This window comes from Balaenoptera physalus (genome assembly GCF_965194825.1).
Source record: "Balaenoptera physalus genome assembly, chromosome: 3".
NCBI lineage: Eukaryota > Metazoa > Chordata > Mammalia > Artiodactyla > Balaenopteridae > Balaenoptera > Balaenoptera physalus.
The window spans coordinates 22200779-22227399 of record NC_138890.1 but is presented as its reverse complement, the minus strand read 5'-3'; the positions used below and the strand labels follow the sequence as shown (position 1 = coordinate 22227399).

The window sequence follows — 26621 nt, the reverse complement described above, 5'->3', positions numbered from 1 at the left end:
GATTTTCCATCTTGATGGTTTTGTTCAAGGCCAGCCCAGAAGCAGCTGACGTTGGCTTCATTTATCCAAAGGGCACGGCGAGTGACCCTCTACAACCCAGGGATCCTGAAATATTTAGAAGCTCTAATGTTTGGGTGGGAAGAGAACCTCTTTTGGATGAGAAGCTCAATTATTCAGGAAGGGAGAGCGCCCGTTGTCTGGGGCGTAGGGGGGGCACCTTCCTGCTGCGTTGGCGGGGTGCCGGGCGCGGGGCACCCTGCCTGGGACACTTGCCCTGCTCTGTGGGTGAGGCCTCTCCCACAGTGCTGGGCTCTGGGGGACTTTTCTCGTGGCCAAACTCTTCGGGAAAGTGACACAACGGCCTATTTCTTCCAACAGCACCTCTGATTCAGCCTAGGGTATGGTTCGAGGTTGCGTCTCTTGTAAACCCCCCTTCAGCTGCTGTCAAGGGCTGGCACCGGAGTTCTTGAATTTAGGCTGATGTGGGTCCTGCTAGAGCCTGCTGTCATCTGCACGTGTCAACAAATGTGTATGCAGGTGTGGACCAGCTGGATCTCTCTCCTTCTCTGGGAAGCGTGGTTTTCAGCAGCGTCAGGCTGGGAAGACAGACATTTCATGAACCCTGAAGTCCTGTGCAGGCAGTTGTCACACAGTGTTCCACCAGCGGCCCACGGCCGGCACAGAACACTGCAAAGCTCCATCTAGCACAAGTGACCACGGGGAACGGGTTGAGAATCCTGCTGCATTGTACACGTCTCCTAAGGGAAGAACATCAAGAAAGATGAGCTCGCCGCGGAACTGGCGAACTGTGTGGAAGGGGCGGGATCTGTAGAGCTCAGCAGCGGTGAGCTCCTGTCATGGCTTGGCCAGTTCGGGTCTCCCCCTGTCACTTATGAGGGTGCGGCGATGTTTTCCCAGATGTGGTCCCCGTGTACAAAACAAAGAATCGCTTTGCACAAAGCCAGAAGGGATATGTTGAAAGAATTATCAGAAGAGAATAATACATAGGAAATGTTTGTGCTCGCATGCAAGGAAACTTTGTGGGGTATCTGTGGCTGCCAAAGTGACATCTGGCAGGATTAACTGGATCACCAGAGCCAAACAATGAGGACCGGGAAGGCAGCAATAACTGTGAGGCCTGGGCCCATGTGGGGGCAAGATTTTGAGAATGACCACTTAGGTGACAAAATGGGATTCCCACGAACCGCAGCTCTGGTTAGTTTCTGGTCTGGAGCCCGATCCTCTCTCTGATGCAGACGTGGGAGGACGGAGCGGCAAGAGCTGCCCAGCTGCTCATCTGGGAACTCATCCTCCAAGGGACTCTGTCCCTCGTTCTCCTCCCGTACCTGGAGGCGGCAGTCAGCGGGCAGCACCTCTCACAGCACCCCCACGTACACCTGCTCAGACCACCTGCTCGGAGCTACTCGTTTGCCCAGCCCAGCATACCTGTTCCACCTGTCTGAAGACCCGCCGCACGTTTCCTCGAAGCACACCCCAGAGCTCTTCGTCACTCCAGCCACGCCTCAGCAACTCCTCTATCAGTACCGGCTATATGGACACGTCCTCCAGCCCCTGTGGGAACCTGTGTGGCCGCCAGCCAGCCAGCTATTGGGCCTCAGACCTGTTCCCTGGTCCTGAGTCAGAACCAAAGCCCTACGTGTCCAGGGTCCACTGAACCCCAGCCCTGGTCAGATATGGAAAATGGAGACTTGGAGAGAGTAAATGATTCATTCACTCCTGCTCTTCATCCTTCAAAGGAAGGCCCCAAAAGCGCCTCGACTATTCGTCAAAACTCATTGAATTGTACTGTTAAGATCTATGCCTTTCACTGAATGCAATTTTTGCCTCCATTTATAAAGAGAAGAAAAGCTTTTTAAGAACTGGGTTGACCCCCCTGCATGCACAGACCCAGCTGCAGGCAGAGAAGATGGTCAGCCCAGCCCAGACCTTGCTAAGAGTCTGCTCAGAGGCCGTGGGTCTGCTGGCACTGGATGGGCGCAGATGCTGGGCGGATGGGCGCAGATGCTGGGCAGATGAGCTCTGTGTGGTGTTTTAGACAAATATGATGACCTAGAGTAGGGCCAAACAGACAGGAGAGCCCAGGAAGCAGACCCTGGGAGAGGGGAGATACCAGTTGGGCCAGCACACCTGAGGCTATGGTCAAGGCCATGAGGACCACAGTGTGGTGGGCACGGTGGCTGTGAAAGCCCCACTGCTGCCCAGCCAGCCCGAGACAAGCCATGGGGAAGCACTCACCGGCCAGCCCCGTCATAATCTCCGCCAATCCCGATGAACTTGCATCCAGTGACTGCCCTGATGTGGTCGAAGTGATCTGAAGAATGGGAAGTCAGCAGTGTGGGGCTTCCAGGGCAGGGGTGGGGGTGATGACTGGCCTCTGTTGATTCCCCTTTTTGCAGCCTGTAGGCCGAACAGTCCAGTTCCTTCGTGGCCTGGCACCGAGAGTACCAACTCGAGGGCCCTGAGGTTTGATCTGAAGTGATCCCAGCTGGCTCTAGACTGGACTTCAGATTTGGAGTGGACCCCAGAGCCCCCTGTTTGGGCCATTTCCCACCCACGATTCACCCTGCCTCCCAGTCTCCTTGAGAACCTGTGGGGGCTCCTTTCCCCGGGTGTGGAGGATGAGAGAGGAACAAGAGTACAACTGATGAAGACCCCAGAGACCTAAGGAGCTGTCCAGTCCCTTGGCCAGAGGTAGGGGCAGTGCGCTTTAGGAGCCCCTGCAGAGGCACAGATGGGCAGCACCCGGGCTCTGTGTCTGACAGCCTCCCTGATACCCATCAGTACCGCAGTTTTGATTCCGTGGCTCCAGTTCCACGTGGCACCAAGGTGCTGTGTACCGTCCATTATTGGGTTTTTGGGAGCTGTACCTATTGCCAACAGGTGGGTCAAACCACTGGGGCTCTTCTGAAGTCCTCCCCAAGTTTGGACCCAGCTTCAGCTCCAAATCAGGGTTTTCAGAGAGCCCAGGGTGAGGCTCACCTGCCACAGTAGGCACGTTGGCTAACGGGTTGCACTGCAGCACCCGCACGGACAAGGGCACCATCACGATGCCACCGTTCTTCTTCTGCAGGGGCGGACCGGTGGACAGTCAGCTTGGCCCCCAGCACAGCCACCTGCCTGTTCACTCTCTCGGCCCCTGTGAGGAAGGTGTTGAGGTCAGAGTCGTCTCCTCTCTGGGTTTGTGTGAATGGAGGAGCCGCAGCCCTGGTCTGGGTGGTGTCCTGGCCCTGGGTTTCCGGGTTTGGTGGAGTATCTTACCACCTAGACCCCCACCTAGGGCTCAAGAGTTCAGGGGCTGTGGACCATGGGTTTTGGGGGCAGAAGATATTTAACCTGGGGTTTGAGGAAATTGAGGGAGAAGAGGCGCAGGTTCAAGGGCTCCCGGTTTGAACCTCTTGCTTTAGGTTTGAGGGCCAGGGCAGTCTCTCACCAGAAGCTGCAGGATATCATCAGGATCATTCCGAGTGTTCTTGCACACACCCCGGGCAGCTGAGTGGGAGAAGATGACAGGTGCCTGTGACACTTCTAGGGCTCGCCGTGCCACAGCATCGAGACATGGGACAAGTCCACCATCATGCCCAGGCGGTTCATTTCTGCCACCACCTTCTGCAGGGACAGGATGGGGAGAGGGCATCAGGGCTGCATTTACCTTGTGTGCATTTATCTGTAGGGAACAGGCGGGGCTGTACATTCATGTGGGGCAGGGTATGGAACCCGGGTCCTTACCTCGCCCAAGCCGGTCAGCCGACTGACATTGCTGTAGAAGGGGTGGATACCCTTTGCTGAGCTCTGTGCCCTGCAGGGTGGCCAGGAGGCAGTCTGACTGGTGGCCATGACTTGGCTACAAGAGCCTAGAAAGAGGTTCTGTCGAACCGTCTACACCTGCAACTCCCTGGTGCAAGAGGAGGGACCCAAACTGGGCTGTGCCTGGCAGTAGGAGGGCCCTTCTGGGGATTCAGTCTTGTTCTGCGAACCTCCATTCCCCTCCCCACCCCAGGTTCAGGGCCGGATCCCAGGGGTAAACTTGCTTTGGGCCCCAGCGTGATCTTGGGCAGATCCCTGCCTCACTGGGCCCTTACCATCTGCACTGCGCTCACCAGGGCGTGTTGCAGGTGTGGGTGAGTGTCACGTAGCGCACACCCAGCGCATAGAAGGTACGCAGGATGGAGAGGTTACTGTCCAGTGAGTGGCCGCCCTCCACACCAATGAGGCAAGCCAACTTCCGGGTATTGTTGAGAGCTGGGGGCAGGTAGGTCAAGATGATCATTTTCAGAGGCAGGGGTAGCTTACTGAAGTCCCTAGCACCTACCACCACCAGTCTGTTTACCTTTTTTTTTTTTTTTTTTGGTCATGCCGCGCAGCATGAGGGCTCTTAGTTCCCCCACCGGGGATCAAACCCGAGCCCCCTGCAGTGGAAGCGTAGAGTCTTAACCTCTGGACTACCAGGCAAGTCCCCCGTCTACCTTTAAGTGAGGTCACAAGCTCCAGCTCAGAATAGGAGGCACACATGAGGCGGATGAGGTCAATTTGCTCCAGGGTGAGGCGCACAGCATCCCGTTCGTGGGTCTGGCATGGGACGTAGGCTGACCAGAACTGAGGGAAGGCCAGGGCTTGGTTTGGGCTTTGGAACTCCTTGGGCTTCTCATAGCCTCCTCAGCTGGCACAGCACTCACTGTGCCCAGAAGTCACATGGAATGCGTTGCTTTTTCTGTGGTACTTGGATGCCCGTCAGGTTGGCTCACTGTGACCCCTGTAGCCCCCAGCATCCATGGCATGGCACTTTCTAGGCCACTATGGTAACTTAGCTCCAGTGTGACTCACCTGTGGTCTCTGAGGCCCCCAAAGTGCCCCACATTCCCCAGCAGCCATGGTGGCACCTTGTGTGTCCCTTTGGTACCTGGGCACCCACGAGACCGTCTTTCAGCCTGTCCAAGCTGGTCTGGCCATGGCTGAAATTGCACAGATTAACATCCTGGAGCCCATTGTGGGTAAAACTGCCTCAGGACCAGGGGCATGTCGTTGTGGCTGGAGGGAGGTCAAGGCAAATGGGTGGGCTCCTTAGGTCTTGGGATCAGGCAGGACACATTGCCTGGCCTGGGCCAGCCGGGGGGTCCCCCACCTCACACTGTCACACAGACTATACTAGGAGCAGCTGAGGCCTGGGCTGAGGGGTTCCCACCAGGGAGGGGATGACAGAGAAGGGGAGGGGCATCCATAGGTGATGGAGAGGCCATCCAGGGGTGGTGTGAGGGAGCCTCCCCGCTAGCTCTGCATGCTCCGGACCTCCTCCCCTGCCCAGGGCCAGGCTAGGCCCCCACCGGCCCCCACCAGCCCGCACACACTGCAGCCCCCCGTCCACAAGCGGGAAGTCCCGCCTCAGGGCCCGCGTGCGCTCCCGCGGACTCGGGGTGCTGGAGGTGCCCGACGTGGTCTGGACGCGGGTTCCCGGCCGCAGCAGCAGACGCAGCAGCAGCAGCAGCAGACACAGCAGAGGCCGCTGGCTGAGAGCGCGGAGACCTTCGAGGCCCCCGGGCCGCAAGCTGCGCAGGGCCAGGCAGGTGGGCAGAGGCGGGTGTGAGAGGGGCGGGCGATGGGGTTGTGCCCGTCCACACAGGCCACCCAGCGGCGCGGCCTCGCGAGGGGGGCGGGGTGAGGGAGGGGATACAGAGTCACAGGGCCCTGCGAGCCGTGTGCGGAGAGCCGCGATCCGCGAAGCCCCGGGGCGGCACTGCCCTCCCGCCCCCTGCTCCGAGGCAGCTCCCGTGGGCTACGCTGGCCTCTGCTGAGAGCCCACTCGCCTCCCGTCGCGGCTTCCCTCCGCCCCTGCGCCTCTTCCCACTCCCACTGCTCCGAGGGGGCGCCCTAGGCTGCTCTCCCCCGCCTCTAACCTTCCTGGCCAAGCTGGGCCGCTTCTCTCAGAGGGCCACCTTCAGCCCGAGGCCTCCCGGGAGCACACCGCGTCCCCATCTGCCTGCAGCCGGCCCCGCCCACTCCGAGGGCTGCGTGCCAGTGTCTCTGCGGCCACAGGTGCTCTGGGCTCCCGGTTTCCTGGTACGCGGCCATGTGGGCTGGTGTGGGGGAAGAGAGAGTTTCTGGAAATGGGGGGGGGGGGAACCTTGTGAGCTCTGGATTCAGGAAGGGGCCCTCTGCCCCCGACCTTCTCTCTCCACCTACTTGACTCCCCAACCTGCATGACCATTCTCTGGGGACTTCAACCAGCACCCGGGAACTCTCAGGAAACCTCCCCCCCCCCACTTCTGTCAGCCAGCCTCAGGAAAGAGCGCCCTCAGGAGCTGCTACACCTCCCCAGGGCCTGAAGAGAGGGACTTTTGGGATGTGAACTGAACACCTTCTGGGGAGAGTCAACGACCCTTTTCCTCAACAGAGCAGGAACCCAGTCAGTAGGCTATTTGAGTGGAAGGAAATGAAGTCATTTCCATGGCAGCAGAGCCCCCATCGCAGCAACCTTCCTCCCAGGGCTGCTGGCCGACCTTCTGGCCAGGATCCCTCCTACCTCAGCATGGAAGGCCTGGCCTCGTGAAGAAGTATAGGTTCTGAGGAAAGACCTGGCACCTGGGTTCTGCTGCTACACTTGCCTTATCTCGAGGCCCTTGTGGCTCTACCTTTCCCAGAAACCTCAAGGGCTAAGTGCCTGTGCTTGCTCAGAGGCCGCACGCCATTCCCCATTTCCAGCCTCAGGCCCTCCCCCTAGCTGCCTCCTCTGGGGACCCCCTCCCCCCAACACACACACACACCCACACAGAGGGGATGTGCCTTCTCACAGAAGCTCAACCACTGAGATGCTTTAGGGACTGTGCCCAAACTCCTTCATCCCCAGCCTCTCAAGTTTTTGCTCTGATCCCTGGCACCCCCTGGAGCTGTTCCACCTTTGGAACCTTTCCTGGGTAGCAGGAGTGCCTAGCACAGGGGTAGTGACCTAAGTGTGAGCACTGGCGACCCTAGAAGTCTGCTACAGAAAAACATTGAGCAGTAAGGGACCCCCCTGGGGACAGAAAGGGCTGGGAATAAAGGAGCATGTGAACCTCGGGGCAGGGTGCGTGCTGCTTGACTCTCCATCCTGTGCTTGCTTCAGGGAGCAGGTCTTCCTGGGTCTCTCTATCCTGCCTCCTGAGACCCCAGGCAGGAGGCTCTTTGGGAAGCCACAGATTGCTGCTTTCAGTTTCAAAGAACCCAGCTCCCCCTGGTTTGTGGTGGTGGCCGCTGACAATGGCTCAGAGCAGGAGCCCATGTGGTAGAGTGCTAAGGCTTCTCTGCACCCTGTCTCTGCTCCTGCATTCTTCTCGGCTCGCAGAGTGCAGACTTTTCTGTCTTCAGCTGACAAAGGGGCCCCTGAGGATTGAGCAGAGGAACGTCACGTTTTCTTCCAGGCCAGCTTCAGCCCTGGGAAGTTCAGGGCAGACTGTCATTTCAAACCTCAGTTTCTGAGGCTCCTTGCTTTTGGCCATTTAGTGTGGCAGGAGGCTCCTGGCTGAGGAAGGCTCAAACAGAACGACGCAGGTTGTGATCTGTGGCAGTGGGCAGTGGGGGGACGGAGTGGGTCACTGCAGGAAGAGGCATTCGCTGCCTTAGGCAGTTAAACCATTGCCCTCTCTTCAGAGTGCCTCAGCCAGCAAGATGCTGTGGGGTCTACCTCCTGGCACCATGCTCCAATGGCCAGATTTGGGGTCTGGGGCAACCCAGATCTTTGTGCGACCTTTCCGGAGAGTGCTTTCTCTTGGGAGCACGTCTGGGGACTGGCTTCTCTGCTTCCACCTTTGCTGGCGTGGCCAAAGGAACTGCTGCTGCAAAGAAAATCAGAACTGATCAGTCACTTCTGCTGTACAGTCTCCTGCCAGAATTTCCCTCTCTCATGTCTCTCCCAAGTTTCTGGCTGAAGACCTTTAATCGACTTGACATCCAAAACACAGCCTTGGCCCATCACCTCTATGAGTCCCTAGAGAAGGGACACTGGCTGCAAAAGCAATTCCTAGAGCCTACGGCTGCAGCACATGAGGAAGTCTCTTCACCGTTTCCAGGGAAAACAGTAGAACCCGAAAGTCATTGCAATCATGAGCCTCTCCATCTCTCCCTTCCACAACAGAGAAAACATTTCTTGCAGTCTGTCACTTCTGAGGCTTTAATGGAAATGTCTTTCAAGTTTTGGAAAAAAATAATCTAATATAAATTGGTGAAGAACCCCTCCCACCTTGGCAACCCCTCTTGGGCCCCATTTATACTGCCTGTTTCCACCACACTGAACTCTAGCCCTCTGATACTTTTATGTAGCTTAGAACAAGGCCAAATACTGAGGCAGAGTGATCAGGAGACTGAGAACCGCGTTCTGGATACCAAGTCTAGGCTCACATCAACCCAGCCTCCTGGGACACCATCTCCTCAGCCCTCCAGTCTCATTAGCACTTCAACAGCCCTCTTGGTTCTTCCGGTCTTCCCATCAATATGGCACCACCCTCTCCCCTAGAAGTAAAAATCATTATAATCCTCCCTCTCTCCCCCATGAAAGGATGAGATAAAGGCTCAGCAGCAGCCCCCGTGAAACACATGGTCACCACTGTGAAGAGGTGTTACTAAGACGATTTGGTCCGACTCAGAGAAGGAAAGAGACACCTCTGCCCTTAGGCTGATCAGGCCCACAGGAAGGAACCACACTGGGGGCAGCCTTTGAGAGTGTGGCAATGCGAGAGAACCTTCTTTAGGAGGGGACTCCCTGTTGCCGACCTTGGGAAAGTAAGGATGGGACATTGGTTTACTGGGGCTGTTGCAGAGGGGATGTGCCCAGAGGTTGGGCCACCCTGCTTGAGAATCAAAGCACCTTCTAGTCCGAAGCTGCATGAATGCTCCAATCGCCGGATTTTGGGTCTGGGGCAACCCAGGTCTTCGTCTGACTCTTCCGGAGCGTGCTTTCTCTTGGGAGCACGTCTGGGGACTGGCTTCTCTGCTTCCACCTTTGCTGGCGTGGCCAAAGGAACATCCCCGTAGGCCCTGTAGCCACCAACCAGGCAGTATGTCTCCCCATGCCAGCCCAACTGCGTTTCTCCACACCCTCGGTAGTGGACATGGTACTGACCAGGGGTAGGAGGAGAAACGGGAGCCACTGCTGCTGCAAAGAAAATCAGAACTGATCAGTCACTTCTGCTGTACACAGTCTCCTGCCAGAATTTCCCTCTCTCATGTCTCTCCCAGTTTCTGGCTGAAGACCTTTAATCGACTTGACATCCAAAACACAGCCTTGGCCCATCACCTCTATGAGTCCCTAGGGAAGGGACACTGGCTGCAAAAGCAATTCCTAGAGCCTACGGCTGCAGCACATGAGGAAGTCTCTTCACCGTTTCCAGGGAAAACAGTAGAACCCGAAAGTCATTGCAATCATGAGCCTCTCCATCTCTCCCTTCCACAACAGAGAAAACATTTCTTGCAGTCTGTCACTTCTGAGGCTTTAATGGAAATGTCTTTCAAGTTTTGGAAAAAAATAATCTAATATAAATTGGTGAAGAACCCCTCCCACCTTGGCAACCCCTCTTGGGCCCCATTTATACTGCCTGTTTTGACCACACTGAACTCTAGCCCTCTGATACTTTTATGTAGATTAGAACAAGGCCAAATACTGAGGCAGAGTGATCAGGAGACTGAGAACCACGTTCTGGGTACCAAGTCTAGGCTCACATCAACCCAGCCTCCTGGGACACCATCTCCTCAGCCCTCCAGTCTCATTAGCACTTCAACATCCCTCTTGGTTCTTCCAGTCTTCCCATCAATATGGCACCACCCTCTCCCCTAGTACTCAGCAGCTCAGGATGGGATGTGTCTGAGGGCACCGATATAGATGTCTCCATGACAGCACAGAGGTGCCTGGGTTTGAAGGTGTGTTTCAAGAGTGGCCCTCTTCCTCAAACTGCTCCATTTACCATTTGCCAACAAAAATGCACTTGTCTTTTGCTAAGAGGCCAATCAGGAAAGGGTCTGAATGGAAGCATCCTGTAGCCCAAAGGGGAAGCTACATTTATAAAGATCAGGACCATCCTGCACACTTGTCCAGGGATGACCTTTCACTTGTCCTCAGCAGTGAGCACTGTGGGTCCCTGAAGGTGTCCCAGGTCACTGGTATTACTTACAGCTGGGAACGCGCTCAGGTATACGCAGTGGGCAAACCCCACAGGAACATGAGGCAGCCAGGTGAGGTTGTGTGGACACCATGCCTCCGGGCAGTCTCAGTGTACCTGCCGCACTGCCCACCCATGGAACAGAGCACAGGTCTGAGTTAATATAGACGATCCAGTCACACATTCTCTCGCAGACAACCAAAGAGATTGGTATCTGGTGGAGAACTGTCAGGGAAGTTTCTCTGAGGGCAGCACGTTGGCAGTTACGCTGCCATGGAAACTGTTAGAAGGCCGGTGAGGTCATCACTACCCAGTGAGGTCATGATAAGGAACGTGTGACTTGGGGGTCAGGCTTCAGGAGGAGGGGCAGTTTTGTGGAGGAGATCAGGGGGGAGGCAGAGATACTCTACCTGGCCCCTCACACCTGGGCCTCCCCACCCATGCCCTAGTCTAGCAGACACCCCACGTGGGGCGTGCCGGTGGGCTGGCACAGCCCCAGGGGCCCCAAGAGGGCAAGAGAGACCCACTTTCTGAGATTGCCAGTGACACACCCATAGTCCGGATATTATCCGTAACGATTACTAAGGTTGTATATCTCCCTCCACTTTTACTAAGAAAAGGAGTAATTGAAGACTCTAAGTCATTTTTACTGAGGTTTTTTTTTTTTTTTTCTTCAAAATACTAAATGTAAAGTCTGCAGGGCGTATATAGGTGTTCAACTTTTTTCCAGATTTTATGTTTTTGGTTTTTTGTAAAAAATTTTTATTTATTATTTATTTATTATGTTTATGTTTGGCTGTGTTGGGTCTTCGTTTCTGTGCGAGGGCTTTCTCCGGTTGCGGCGAGCGGGGGCCACTCTTCATCGCGGTGCGCGGGCCTCTCACTATCGCGGCCTCTCTTGTTGCGGAGCAGAGGCTCCAGACGCTCAGGCTCAGTAGTTGTGGCTCACGGGCCCAGTTGCTCCGCGGCATGTGGGATCTTCCCAGACCAGGGCTCGAACCCGTGTCCCCTGCATTGGCAGGCAGATTCTCAACCACTGCGCCACCAGGGAAGCCCCTTTACTGAGGTTCTTAATACCTTCCTCACAAGGGTGGACAAAACTCTCAGCTTTTTGTATTGAGTGCAGATGTCTCTATTCTTGCCCATTTCAGAGTCCTCCTCACTCAAAATCTAGGTTTTGTCGATCTTTAGTACCCTGTCTCTCATCTTATCTCAGATTATTCTGTGGTAAGATGGTGCAAACTATGTATTTACTAACTGGAGAGAATTCAAGTCCCCGGAGCTGTTGTAGCTCAAAATTCTGTTTTTTGTTTTTTGGGTTTTTTTTTTTTTCAAAATTCTGTTTTAAGTGGAGTCATTTTCTGTGCTTTCCTTTCATGCTGTCTGCAAAATGCCTGTTTCTGTCCTCCTTGAGATCCAGGTTTACAGCGCTCTCCTTTTTCTCATTCTGGGGTCTCTATGTTTGTGGCATCTCTGAGGGCCCATGTTCTGTTGAGGCTGAATTTGATACCTGGGGGGGGGGGAAGCAACTTCCAGATGGGTCAGCCTAGAAAAGGATCCCCCCATTGTGTAGAAATTTAAAAACAGGCAAAATACCTGTCCTATCAGACACTATGATTTGCCCCCTCTGTCTGACGCAGCCCAGAGCTTCGTCATTTAATTCACACCTATCTACTGTGAAGGCCCAGCCAACAAGATCATTTTGGAGCCCTGAGTGGGTGCCCAGAATGGATGGGAGGGCTGAGGGAACCAGAACTCTGCCTTTTTTATGGACAGGTGTTAGGGCATCTTCTTTTCAAAGTGACACATTCCCAACCCATCCAACTCACGTAGAGGAAAAAAACCACTGTCACCAGCCAAAGGGAGAAAAACATGGGGCTACAGAGGAAGAGGGATCTTGTGGGGACTCTTGTATTATTCATCCACGTGCAAGTATGAGCTCCAGATTTGATAAGACATGCAGTCTGATCAAAAGTCATGCAATTAATGATTTCTTTCAAAAATCAAAGAACTCTTTGATTCTTCATTTTAATGTAACTTTGACCTCTTTTCTTTCCATGTCATAAAAGAGGCCTTGACTAAGCTAAACATGCTCTCTCTCCGTGCCTGCAATGTATCAGAAAGCATCCTCAGTTACTTTCACAGGCAGTGGAGAACTCCTTAATTTTTCTCTGACGACAAGAGCTCCCTTTGAGCCTGGGCCAGAGGTGAGCAAGATTCTGATTCTGGAAAGATGTAGGAAAATGAAGTTCCTTTTGCCAGAGGTTCTGGGTGAGCATTGTTGATGTATGACTGTTAGCAGTCTTACCCTCCTTCCACCTATTCTTCCTTTTCTGCATGGTGGACTGTCCTTTAGTTTTGGGGGTACAGTATTGGGGAAAAAAGGAAGGGGAGGCTAGAGGTAAGTAGGCTAGTGGCGGGGATTTTGTGCACGAATATTTGAAGAAGGAAGTGTGGGAGCAAGTGCTGTGGTAAGACGGGAAAGGGAGAATTAAAAAAAAAAATCTGTGATCCATAAATCCCCTTCAAAGACTCTAAGCAAAGTACTTAAATTATTTTACAATTACTTTTTGGTTACTACGCTGCAGTATAAAAAACAATAAGTTCACTTTTATCGTATCCCTATGTCATTAGCATCATTTTAAAGACGTGTCTTAATGGCTGTATCGTGTACCATCCTTTATTTAACCAGCTCCCTTTTTTGGACAGTTAATTCCGTTATTTTGTTGTTTATAAATATATATATATATATATATATATATATATATATGATGGATATTTTTGTTTGTAATTCTGATTATGTCATTTTGTCAGTCAGGATAACTGATGGTAGCTGTACTAACAAACAACCTAAAATCTCAGTGGCTTAGCAGGTGTTGACTGAAAAAAAATGCACAACTAAAAGTTGAGAATCATCTTTTTTTTGGTGGACTTGCTGAGGACTTAAGCCCGGGAGGCAGTGTCAGATCGCTCTGAGAGATTGCACTGAAGAGGGAAGGGAGGAACCAGGACATATAGGAGTTTTGCAAAAAACAAAACAAAACAAAACATTAAACCCCAAAACAACCAGGTAGTCGGAAGATCAAAAGATTACTGTTAATTAAAGAAAAACCAGACATCTCAAGTTAATGAATTTAGCATTTTTCTATGTATGGGAAGAGGCAGGAGTCTGGGCTCATTGGAATCCTTCCTTTGATGTGCATTTGAACTATCTAGAGCCAGCATCCTGCTTTTCTCCATCCTGAATCCCCTCCGGGTGCACCATCGGGGATGGCTGCCATGGCTGATGATGGCTTGATGGCTGCAACACTCTGTTGACTGATAGGGCAGGCGACATTCTTCATCCATACAGGTTCAAGTTTTCTTTCTTGCTCGATTTACTGGCTAGGGTTGGAGTGGGAGACTCTGTTCTTTGCAGATGTGAGGGACTCAGGGTCCTTCAACATTGTGGCGTCACCTTCCTCGGGTCCTCAGAGCCCCGACGCTGGAAGAAGGGAGCTTGGAGAAGGCACGCACGCTCTTGGCCTCTTCTGCCCAGAGAGGACAGAGCCACTTCTGCGCATGGTCCACTGGTCAGGGCTCGTCCCAGGGCCTCACCCAGAGGCAAGGGGGCTGTCGAAGGGAATCTGGATGCAGCAAAGAGAAAGGGCCAATGGGTATTGATTAACAACTAGCCAAGGTCCTACCTACCTACCAATTCACTGTCAGATCTTTAGAATACAAAGGGTTGCATTCCTGCAATCCTCCTCTAATTCGAGACAATTCTCCATTCATATTCTCTTTTGCTTAGAGCAACCTTGAGCTGGGTCTTCCCAGGCTCTTCTTTCTACCCCTACAGGCTGTGGTCTCTTCGGAAGCTTTGGTGGGATGCAGGCAGCATCTGGGAGAAGGCGCCTCGGAACTCACATGCCCGCGTTGCCCAGGACCCCAATTCCTTCCACCTCTCGGATGCTGCTTTCTTTTCCCAGGGACAGAGCCAAGCTGTAATTGACTCCTTGGGCATTTCAAAGTCCCTGATCCCAAGACTGAAGGGTGACTCCCTGCTGTTGTGAAAGGTTACCAAATTATCAGGACCTCTGCTTGGGAGGGACAGTGGGAAGAGGGGAGGTGGTGTCAGGGGAAAGGCACTGACATTTCAAACTCAACTGGCGACTCCAGCCCCTGGTAATGGCTTTAGTAACTTCCCAGCTGATCCCTGTGATTGAGCATCAGGACCATTGAATGCTAATTGAGTTGAAAAGCTTCCCCCTCATGTGCTAAAACTCTCAGGCAGTAAAAGGCTTCTGACCATGTCTGGAGTTGCGTGCTGGGGACAATGTGGTGGGTTGCCTCTGTCTACACGTAACTGCTGTTCGTCTTCCCGGCTTGACGGGGTAGGGTTGCTGTACATACACAGACTTTAAAATTATTTTTAAATTATTTTTTTAAACTGAAGAATGGTTGATTTACATTGTTGGTGGTTTCAGGTGTACAGCAAAGTGATTCAGTTATGCATACACACATACATACGTATACATACATACATATATATATTCTTTTCCAGATTCTTTTTCATTATCGTTTATTGCAAGATATTGAGTAATATTGAGCACAGTAATACTGTGCTCTACAGTAGGACCCTGTTGTTCATCTATTTTACATATATCATATATCTGTGTGTCTCTGTTAATTCCACACTCCTAATTTATCCCTCCCCTCACCCTTTCCCCTTCGGTAACCGAAATTTTGTTTTCTGTGTCTGTGGGTCTATTTCTCAAACGGGCTTTTTTTTTTTTTTTTTTTTTTTTTAAGCAGATTGCACCTTGCTGTGGCTGGATCAATACTCTGGAGTAAGCTGTTTGCCCTCCAAACTGCTGGGGCCGCAGCCATGGAGCTGCAGGATCCCAACGGGGTCCTGACGTCCATCTGCTTTGTTTTTTTCAGGTGCGCTGAATCGACAGTCCTGAGTTTTGAAGTTTTCCTGGAGGGGACGTGAGGGGATTTCTCCAGGATCGATGGAACTCCTTTTGTGGTGCTTCAGTGCTTCCACCATGAAGCGCTCATTTCCCTATGCACGTCCCCCCGCCCCACCCCACCGTTTCCTTTACTCTCTCTCCTCCCACCCCCCATTCCCAGAAGAAGATCTAGGAATCAGGTCCAAACATAAGATCTTTGGAGAATCCTTGCGTGTGTTTTTTTAAAATTTTTATTGGAGTATAGTTGATTTACAATGTTGTGTTAGTTCCGGGTGTACAGCAAAGTGAAGCAGTTATACATATACATATAATCCACTCTTTTTTAGACTCTTTTCTCATACAGGTCATTACAGAGTACTGAGTAGAGTTCCCTGTGCTATACAATAGGTCCTGATTAGTAATCTAGTTTATAGGTAGTGTTGTGTATGTGTCAACCCCAATCTCCCAATTTATCCCTCTCCCCTCCCCACTTTCCCCCCCTGGTAACCATAAGTTTGTTTTCTACACCTGTGACTCTATTTCGAATCCTTGTGTTTTACTCTCGTCCTGAAACTAGATAAAGCCTAGTCATCAATCAACAGGTGAGGAAGTAGAGCCAGGCATTGGTTGAGTGTTGATGTTTCTGGTACAAGCTGACTCTCCGCTCATCATCCCACACCTTCATCAGCCGCCATCATGCTGTCTGTCACCTCCTCTTCTCTGAAGAAGGCCCGGGCCATCTTTTGAAAATACAAAGTCCAGCATTGAGACCCTCCCAACTGAGAGAGCAGGAAGGGCCAGGGCTGCTGAGGTGCTCCCTGAACCCCACTCAGGGAATCTGTGTTGTTCCCACCTGGGTGTATCGTGTGGACCCCTAAAATTCCTCCAGACCTCTGCCTCTGCGCTTCCAGATTGCCCCTGAAAGAAATGAACAATAATCATAATACCCACCACGTACTGACCGCTGGTCTCTTGAGGGCTGCCTTGCCATTGGACAACATTTGTTGAGCTCCTACTGTTTGCCAGACAGCGGGTACAGGCTTTATGTGTGTTTAGCCCTTCTGACAACACTGTGATTTAGGACCTGTTAATATGTCTCTTTTGCTGAAATGGCAACTGAGGTTCAGAGTGGTTAAATAACAAGGAAAAGTCCATGTTTTTACCCCCTACACTAATATATATGTATATTTGTGTATATATATTCTATATATGTATATTTAACATATATATGATGTTGACTGAAAAAAATGCACAACCTCAAAGTTGAGAAATATGTTTTATTGGGTGGGCAAAACTGAGGACTTAAGCCTGGGACACAGCCTCTCAGCTCTCTCTGAGGGACTGATCCAAAAAGGAGAGGGAGGAACCATCAACTATAGGAGTTTTTGCAACAAAGACCAGGTAATCGGAACATCGAAAGATTCCTGTTAATTAAAGAAAACCAGACATCTCGAGTTAATGAATTTTTAGTGTTTTTCTGTGTATGGGAAGATGCAAAAGTCTGGGCTCACTGAAATCCTTCCTTTGATATGCACCTCAGCTATGTGGGCCAGTATCCTGTGCTTTCTCATCCTGAGTTCCCTCGGGGTGCACCATCAGGGGAGGCTGTGGCAGTTGACTGCTAGATGGTGGGCATCCTGTTTCCATCCTGAGTTTCCTCAGGGTTCACTCTTGGGGCGGCTATAATGTGATGGCTTGATGGCTGCAACATCCTTTGTTTACTGATATGGCAGGCAACATTTTTTCATTGACAATTATATATATACAATAGACACTGTTCGTGTTACATATATTATCTACTTTACGTGCTACGTGTTTTTTAGAATCTTTGCAAAAAACCTTGCAAGGTAGGTGTTATTCTTTACATTTTGTGAAAAAGAAATTAAAGCCTCTAACAGGCTGAGAAATTTGTCATGTCACTACATCACGATTAACAAGTCAGTGAACAAGATTTTGAATCCAAGTAATCCTTTTGTGAAAACAAACCCCCCCGAAAACAAAGAAACTATGTTCTTTCCGTGCTCCAAAATATATTTTGGTCAAGTGACTTAAGAAACTCTCCCTTAAGCTTGTCTAAAGCAGAAAATAAGACAACAGTGCTTTACTGGAAATTATCAAAAGGCAGGATCAAGCAGGAATAATGAAAGGGAGCCTGAGGTTTCGGGTGATGAACCCACTGGCTAAATAGGCCCCTGGAAACAGACCCACTTTTTTTTTTTTTAAATTAATTTGTATATTTGTTTATTGACTGTTTTCCTCCAATAGAATGTAATCTTTTTTTTTTTTAAACATCTTTATTGGAGTATAATTGCTTTACAATGGTGTTAGTTTCTGCTTTATAACAAAGTGAATCAGCTATACATATACATATATCCCCATATCTCCTCCCTCTTGCTAGCTCATGATTTAGGACCCACGCACAGGAGAATTCAGGCTGCATTAATATAAAAATATGACTTGCAGCCCTGGAGATGTGGCTTCAGCGGAAATGATGACTTAATGCTTGTGATCTGTAAGAATGTTGGTGTTTTGGGTCAAATAACCTATGCATTTTCTCAAGGGAGGTAGGTTTGGGGAAAAAAGGCAATAATTAAACTGAACATACCAACAAGGAAAAAATAATTTAACTGTTATGATGACTCATTTAGTTGGCAGCTTCAGGTAATGAGGTGCTCTGGATGAATTTTCCTGAGAGCAGAAACATATCCCTTTAAATGATTAAGCATGTTATCTTCATCAATCTTTGAAGAAAATATTTCCAAGGTACATTTTATATTCTCTTTTTTCAGTAGTATTCTTGACAATTTTTAGGACTAGAGACATAGTTTTGTTTTTTTTTTTTTTTTAAAGAGTTTAAAGAACTATTTGATCTTTGAAAATCATGTTACATCGTTGGTCCCCGGTGTTTTCATCTACAGTAGGTGAACTTTGGGTTAGATGATCATCAAGGTTCCTTCCATCTCTAATATTCTCTAAGTAAAGGGCTCTTGTGCACAATAAAATTGAAAACATAAGAATCATCGAGGGGGCTTGTTAAAAATGCAGATTCTTAGGTATCATTGTTGGAGGTTCTGATTCAGTTGGTTTGAGTGAGGCAAGAGAACCTGTATCATAAATGGGTGCATACCCATGGCCATTTTGATGACCTCATTTTGAGAAACTGATTCTCTTTCCAGCCTCAGATAACAGATGTCATAACCATTTTTGGCCACCAGGGTACCGTTGCTGCCCTGCCCTCAGTGGTGTGAAGTTGTAAGGGGCTGACCAGACCCAGAGGCCTGTGCTTTGATAGTTTGCTTCTGATCCCATCCTCAGTATTAACTGTCACTTAGTTAATGTAGCTGCTGAGGAAAACCAGATAATCGAGCTTAAAATTAGGTGCCCTGCATTTGTACCTATGAGTCATTAAGTTTTCATCTCAGGCTGGGTAGGGGCGAGGGGAGGACTTCCATTTTCTCCTGTAGTCTAAAGTGCATAAATGAGCCACGGCTATCTTAGACCCTGTTTGGAGGTCTCTTACTCTTTGTTCGTGTTCTTTGTCATCCTAAGAGTCAAGTTTCTGGAAGGGCGACATCAGGATAAGTGGCAGATTTCTGTGTAAATATGTTAACATTTCATAGTGAGGTTTGGGGTCAGGGCTGTCCCTGACTTCTCTTTTAAATTTCTTTATTTTTTTAAACAGTTTTATTGATGTATAATTCACATGCCATACAATTGGCTCTTTTGAAGTATATGCAATTCAGTGGTTTTTAGTAAAATCTGTGAATTTATAGAGTTGTATGCACCTATCATGTAATCTAATTTTTGAACATTTCCATCACCCTCCAAAAGAAACCTTGTGCCTGTTTGGAATCACTCTCATTCCCACCCCCAGACCCATTCAACCGATAATTTACTTCTTACCTCTATAGATTTGCCTTTTGTAGACATTTCATATAAATGGGATCATACCGTATGTGGTCTCTTGTGTCTAGCTTCTTTTATCTGGCGTAATGTTTTTGAGGTTATGCAGTAGCCTGTATCATATTGCCAAAGAATATTCTATAGTATGGATATACTACATTTTATTTATCCATCCACCAATTAATGGACATTTGGTTTGTTTCCACGTTTTGGCCGCTCTGGCTGATGTGTGCATGTAGTTTTAATTTCACTTGGGTGGTTACCTAGGGGTAATTACCTGGGTCATATGATGAATCAGTGTTTCAAAGTAGCAGTTTCGAATTTGACAATTCCACCAGCAATGCATGAGGGTTCCAGTTTCTCCATATCCTTGCCAACACTTGTTATTATTGGATACAAGTCCTTTATTGGATATATGATTTTCAAATATTTTTTCCTAGTTCATGGCACGTCTTTACTTTTTTAATGGTGTCTTTTGAAATGCGTTATTTTTTATCTGAATGAAGCCCAGCTTATTCTTTTCTTTTATCAATATACTTTTTGGTGTCATAGCTAAGAAATCTTCGCCTGACCCAACATCAGTGTCTTGATGCTTACCTAAAATCTTGTAGGCTTTGTTCAATAGGAAGTGACCAGTGACACCTACTATTTAGTGCCTTGTTTAAACAGATGAAAGATGAATATGCACGTTGTGGCCTGAACCTACTCTAATGAAAGCTTGCCGACAGTTTTCCTAAGGTCGTGAAGGTGCCGCAGCCAGACTGGACTCCTCCATCACCATGCCATGGCCTTCTGAGCATCTCTTCCTCATCTTAGTGCCTGCCAGCAGCAGAGGAAGGAGAACATAGGTCTTTCATGTACCTTTTTGTACTATGAGGTAGCACTGTGCCCTCCTTACTTTTTCAGAGCCTTAGGTAGAGGACCCTACCCTGAGGTGCCACAGCTGGAGGAACACAGCCCTTCTCTTTCTATAGGTTTTAGAGTGAGATAGCGGGACAGTAGCTCACTCTCAGGCAACAAAAAACCAAACAAAAAACCACCCACTACCTTAGGGTTTTGTCCTAAGAATATGCTGGTTGCAGCCTCTGTAGGTAGACACCAGGCGTCCCTGAGAGCTTCTGATAGACTTGATACTTCTCCCCAATCCTGTTGTGTCTCTCCTGCTTTCCTAAAATACTAAGTAGTTTGTGTCCACTTTCAGTTCTGGATGTTTCCCACTGCGTTTAGACTGGGAGAAACGTTATCAAATCCCAGCGTCATGAATGCCTGATTATCACTTGTAACTTTTGTCTCTTGAGCCTAGAAGGCATCTCTTGTGTATAAATGACACTGGACGTTAATATGCACCCTAAACTTGAATACAGTGCACATCTAGTAACAGCTTGTATAAAACGTGTTACTCCCCGAAGTAGTCCTAACACCTTATAATTGAAAAAGTGAGTTATAATTGACCAAACACTTTCACAAATATGATCCCTTTTGATCCTCACATCTCTGTGGGGAATTACTGCTCCTTTTTTTAAAAAATAAATTAATTTTATATTTATTTATTTTTGGCTGCGTTGGGTCGTTGCTGCGCGTGGGCTTTCTCTAGTTGAGGCAGGCGGGGGCTACTCTTCTTGCGGTGCGCGGGCTTCTCATTGCGCTGGCTTCTCTTGTTGCGGAGCACGGGCTCTAGGCGCGCGGGCTTCCGTAGTTGTGGCACACAGGCTCAGTAGTTGTGGCGCATGGGCTCAGTGGCTCCGCGGCATGTGGGATCTTCCCGGACCAGGGCTCGAACCCGTGTCTCCTGCATTGGCAGGCGATTCCTAACCACTGTGCCACCAGGGAAGTCCCTACTGCTCCTTTTTTACGTATGAAGAAAATGTCTGGACTTCCCTGGTGGTATAGTGGTTAGGAATCGCCTGCCAATGCAGGAGACACGGGTTCGAGCCCTGGTCCGGGAAGATCCCACATGCCGCGGAGCCACTGAGCCCATGCGCCACAACTACTGAGCCTGCGCTCTAGAGCCCGCGAGCCACAACTACTGGGCCCACGTGCCTAGAGCCTGCGCTCTGCAACAAGAGAAGCCACTGCAATGAGAAGCCCGTGCACCGCAACGAGGAGTAGCCCCCGCCCGCCGCAACTAGAGAAAGCCCACGTGCAGCAACGATGACCCAACGCAGCCAAAAATAAAATATAAACAAAGAAACAAAAAAAGACTTGTCAGAAGTCATTTATCCCCAAGTATAGGATTTCTAACACCAAATTTGATGCCTTTCATGTAGCATCATGCTTCCTCTCCAAAGTAATAAAACTGAATTTTTGTAATTTTAAGAATATTAGACATGCCATGTTATATTAGACCTAGGGTTAATCTATAAGCAGTCATTTACATTTGGAATGAGATCTGTAGACAGCGATATATATTCACTTTTTAGGACTTATTTCCTTCTCAAGCTTCTATTTCTTGCTACAAAGTAAAACGTTTTGTTTCCTGTTAAAGGAGTTCTAGGCATTGTCAGTGGGTAAGGTTTGTGGTGGTAGCCAGAGTACAGAGATCCTGAACGTGGGGACATCCTTTTGCCATTAAATTTATACTGTGCCCGAAGCTGGTTTGAATAGTTGTAGGCTGTTTGAGGTCCCAGGAAGACTCTTTGCCCACCCAGGGAGCAAAAGGCCCAGGAAAACTTCCATGTGATTTTAGCTTGACCCCATTTACTGGATGATTCATCCCTCCTTTCCTTAATTCCACGCCAGCTTTCTTCACCTAGGTTTTCTCCTTTTCCCGAGACCATTCTTATCGTGATCGCTTGCTTTCTTTGTTTCACCACCTGTGGCTTAGGACCATATTTCTCCAAGTGTGGGCCCTTGAGCAGAAACATCAGTTTGTTAGAAATAGAAATTCGGAACCCACAAAATCTGCTTAGTCAGAAACTCGAGGGGATGGGGCCCAGCAGTCTGTCTTTGACACACCTTCCAGGTGATTCTGATGCATGCTCAAGTTTGAGAACCATTGGTGCAGTAGTTGATTTTTTTTTTTTTTTTTTTTTTAGCATTCCTTTAACCTTTCAAAGTGATTTATGAATTTCATCTGACTTACCACCCTTTAGGACAGCATTTTTCTCGCAGTGCTTTGTTTTTGGCCAAAATAAAGGGTTCCGTGGTCAGCTGGCATGGGAAAGACTACATTCTTATGCATACTTACTCTGTGCCCCCCATACCCTACCCCCAAAGTAGGTAAGGATTCTGGGGTCAGTTGCCAGGTTTCAAATTTTAGCTCTATCATTTAGTAGCTCCTATGACTGCCACCTACTTACCTTAGTGATCTTTGGGGAAGTTACTTTCCTCTCTGAGCCTTTACTGTCTAGCTTGTAAACTCATGGAATAAAATGGCAATTACTTCTGTAGGAAGTTGTGAAGACTAAACAAAGTAATGCACATACAGTGACTCAGGTGGTGTTTGGCACGTGGAGAGCTTCCTTGAATGTCGTGGATCATACTGGCTATGACCCTTGTCATTGCCAGGACTGTACTAAATAAATAAATAACTCTCCATCGGTTATCTCTGGCGCTTGGCATTTCACTGCTCATTTCTAAACCTGAACATTTGCCGTGTGCTCCATTTTTCAATATTATACAAATGAGACTAGTTTTCACTAAAATCCCGAGATAAACTATATGTGAAATTTTGCTTATTTCTTCCTTTTGTTTTCGGCCACCAAGCCACTTTCCTATCTGGGGCAGAATATTTCTTTTGATAGTGATTTAATATTTTAAGCCTTTGTTGAAGAATGTTGTCTAAGATGTGTCGAAAGTCTAAATCAACATTATTTCCTGCCTCAGTTTAGTTACCACTTCAAAAAATTTCAGGTGGTTTATATCTATTTCTCTTTATAGATACAGAATCTACCTATAGATATAGAATTAATACAGATATCTATAGATTCTATAACTTTACGGTGTTTCTTCTATTAGGTTATTTTTACTTCAGTGTCTGAGTCTATTCTTAATTAAAAATTCCCTCAACCTACCCTATACTTCCAACAAATCCACAATGAATCTTATTTTATTGGGTCTTCTCCAGAGCCTTTGTAGGAGCCAAATTTGGGGCTATTCGGATGATTCTATCTAACTTTGCCTACAAATTCATAGTCGTCCTCAAGAGCATCCAGAACTCTGGTTGGATACCATTCCATCCTGGTGATTTATTTCACTTTTGTCAGTTAGGACGAGTACAACCCTTGTATTTTTCTTTCTTTACTTTAGCATAGTTGGACTGCTTCATAACAACATTTGTATCCAAATATCCTCTTCAGTAAAATATATCAGAATTTTGATTTATTCTCTTTTCTATCTTTTATTCATCCATGTACTCATGTTTGTAAGTCCAACTGATTCTTGGCTGGCTTTCTACCAATAATAAAAGAAAAAAACAACAACCAGAAAGTCCTTACTTTTTTTTTTTTTTTTTTTTTAGCATTCCTTTAACTCTACAAAGCGATTTATGAATTTCATCTGTCTTACCATCCTTTAGGACAACATTTTTCTCACAGACTTTTGTTTTTGGCCAAAATAAAGGGTTCCGTGGTGAGCTGGCATGGGAAAGACTACATTCTTATGCGTACTTACTCTGTGCCCCCCATACCCTACCCCCGAAGTAGGTTAGTGATTCATAATTCACAGTGGCATTTTGAAAGATTCTGAGATGTACTGCATAAAGAATCTAATAGATTAACTTTGACCTATTCACCCCCCCCCCGCATAAACACCTATCATCATCCCATGAGCTAATGTTGGATAGGACACCTCTGTGACCTTTTGGTTTAGGAGTTTCCTTATTCTCTTTTGGTCAGTCTTTGTGTGTTTAGATGTCCTTCTCTTTTTGTCTTTGCTTATTTATTTCATTGCTAGTTAGACTTGCTGGGTCTTTTTTCCTTTTGCATTCTCTATATTAATTTGAAAATTTTGTACTTGAACTTTCTGTAACACATCTTTGAAACGATTCCTTTCTTCTTTCTGTCATCTGGTCTCTGAGTGATTGTCTTTTTGTTTTCATGTTTCTTTAGAGTGTTAGCCCTGGATTGGGTCAGATAACTTATGGGGAGTACTTACAATGAGTTTTAGGTCTTGTACTTGTGAATATTTCTTTTTTCCATTTATGCTTTTCCCATACTTATTTTTTTGATAGGCTTCTGTGACCCAAGTTGAAATTTTATAATAATTTACTTTGAACAACAGAATAATTTTTGTTATCTTTCTGTATTCTATATTGAAATGGTTATTTTCATACTTTTAATAAGAATGCTACTTTGGTACTACTGGTGGTTATAATGGTTTCAGCTGGTTTTTTAATTTACTTGATAGTTGATGTAAGATTTTTAAGCTTCATTGCTTGTGATAGGGAATTAGCAACTAAAATAGTATGTTAACATTTATCTTTTCCAGTGAACCTACTCAGAAATTCACTTTTCCTTCACAGAATTTGTAACAGAACTTCATATTGCCTTGCAGTGCTTACTGCATACAACCTATGCTCTTGTTTCTGCTTGCAGGCTCTTGCCAGATGTCATTTTGTCAATGACACCCATTCCTACCACTGCATTTGAAGTTGCAGACCTCCTTCCCGACACTACCTGTTCCCCTCTCTACTTCATTTTTGTCTTTTGTGTTGATCAATATGTAACAAACTATGCATTTTATTTATTCATTGTGTTTGTTCTCCTTTAATACAAGGTGAACTCCCTGAGGGCAAGTGTTTTCATCTGTTTGGTCACTGCTTTACCTCTACTGTCTAGAACAGTGTGACACATTATGGATGCAGAGTAAGTTTTTTATTGAAGTACAGTTGATTTACAATGTTAATTTCTGCTGTACAGCAAAGAGACTCAGTTACATATATATGCATTCTTTCTCATACTTTTCCATTATGGTTTATCACAGGATATTGAATTTAGTTCCCTGTGCTGTATAGTAGGACCTTGTTGTTTATCCATCCTATATGTAATAGTTTGCGTCTGCTAACCCCAAACTCTCAATCCATCTGTCCCCCACTGAATTCTTGATTTAAAAAAAATTTAATCTCAGGAGATGTAGAAAATGCATTCCATAACATTCAGTATCTATTCATGATACAAAATGAACAGACTATCATTAGAAGGTATAAATATTCAGCAGATGTGATATTTAATGGTGAAACATTGAAAACATTCTTTTTTAATATTGGAAACAAGATAAGACACCTTTCACCAACAAGATAAGATAATCCTTCTTTGCAGCATTATATAGGAAGTCTTACACAGGAAGAAAAAGAAGAATTCTTAGCATTGGAGAAGAAGAAACTGCTATCACTAGTCATTGAGGCTATCTTGTCCCTGTAGAAAAACCAAAAGAATCTACAGATGAAGTATTCGAATGAATAAAAGTGGTTAGCAAGTATACTGCAAACAAAATCAATATACAAAATCAATTGCATTTCTGTACTCTGCTACAACTATTTAGAAAAGGCAATGAGATACCATTTATAATATTATCACAGTTATAAAGTACCTAGGAATAACTCTAGCAAGAATAGGCAACAACTATATGGAGAAAATTATAGAACAAAGACACTTAAGAAAAACTAAAGGAATGGAGAAATAAATCTTATTTCAATAGAAAATTTCAATCTACAGAAGATGTGATTCTCCCCAAATTGTTTTAGAGATTTTATGACACTAAAATGAATTTCCTTCACCTCCCTCCCCCACATAGAACATGCGAGCTGATTCTTAACAGCAAATGGAAGAGTGAATTGGGGATTTTTGACCTACTAGATATTAAGACTCGCTATTATAAAACTCTACCAATTAAGACAGCATGGTACTGAGCAGAAATAAAAATAGATGATTGGAAGAGATTAGAGAAGCCAGGAGCACAGCCGTTACATTTATGGTAAAGAGGAATATATAAATATATATGTATATGTTTTGGGGGTCAACCTTTAAGTTCTCTTAGCAAATTATAGTTATACATTGCAGTGTTATCAACTAGTCACCATGCTATACATTAGAACCTCAGAACTTATTCATCTTACAGCTTAAAGTTTGTAGACTTTATTTTTTTAGAGCAGTTTTATGTTCACAACAACATTGAGTGAAAGGTACAGGGATTTCCCATGTACCCCCTGTTCCCACATATGTATAGCCTCCACCATTATCAACTACTCAGCAGAGAAGTATATTTGTTACAATTGATGAATCTACATTTACACTTCATTAGCACCCAAAGTCCATAGTTTACATTAGGATTCACGCTTGGTGTTGTATGTTCTATGGGTTTTGACTAATGACATTATCCACCATTATGGTATCACTTAGTTGGAATCAAAGAGTATGTAGCCTTTCAGATTGGCTTCTTTCACTTAGTAATAAGCATTTAAAGTTCTTGCCTATCTTTTCATGGGTTGATGGCTTATTTCTTTTTAGTGCTGAATAATATTCCATTATCTGGATGCACCAGTTTGTTTACCCATTCATCTACCGAAGGGCATCTTGGTGGCTTCCAAGTTTTGGCAATTATGAATAAAGCTGCTATGAAACATCTGTGTCCAGGTTTTTGATGTGGACATAATTTTTCAACTCCTTTGTGTAAATACCAAGGAGTCCGATTGCTGGATCGTATAGTA

At 47.0% G+C, this 26621-nt stretch overlaps 1 long non-coding RNA gene and 1 pseudogene across 12 annotated transcripts in view; one reads left to right on the top strand and one right to left on the bottom strand.

Annotated features, from left to right (window-relative positions):
• Positions 1-16532, top strand: part of LOC309658226 — a 477715-nt gene extending 461183 nt beyond the window's left edge. For 3 of the 11 annotated variants that reach the window (XR_014262092.1, XR_014262093.1, XR_014262098.1), the window contains one exon: positions 15063-16532. This is a non-coding gene — a long non-coding RNA (uncharacterized lncRNA). Of the gene's footprint in view, positions 1-378; positions 749-13977; positions 14195-14933 lie in introns of those variants that run through there. The other 8 variants (XR_014262095.1, XR_014262094.1, XR_014262096.1 and 5 more) reach the window with 8 other exon arrangements.
• LOC309657055 (dipeptidase 2-like) lies at positions 938-4876 on the bottom strand (annotated as a pseudogene). Its single transcript, XR_014268303.1, has 9 exons — positions 4843-4876; positions 4485-4670; positions 4119-4260; positions 3748-3817; positions 3452-3627; positions 3001-3085; positions 2257-2332; positions 1447-1582; positions 938-1346 (listed from the first exon to the last, which is right to left on the bottom strand). The product of XR_014268303.1 is annotated as a dipeptidase 2-like (transcript).
• Positions 16533-26621: the final 10089 nt, after the last annotated feature.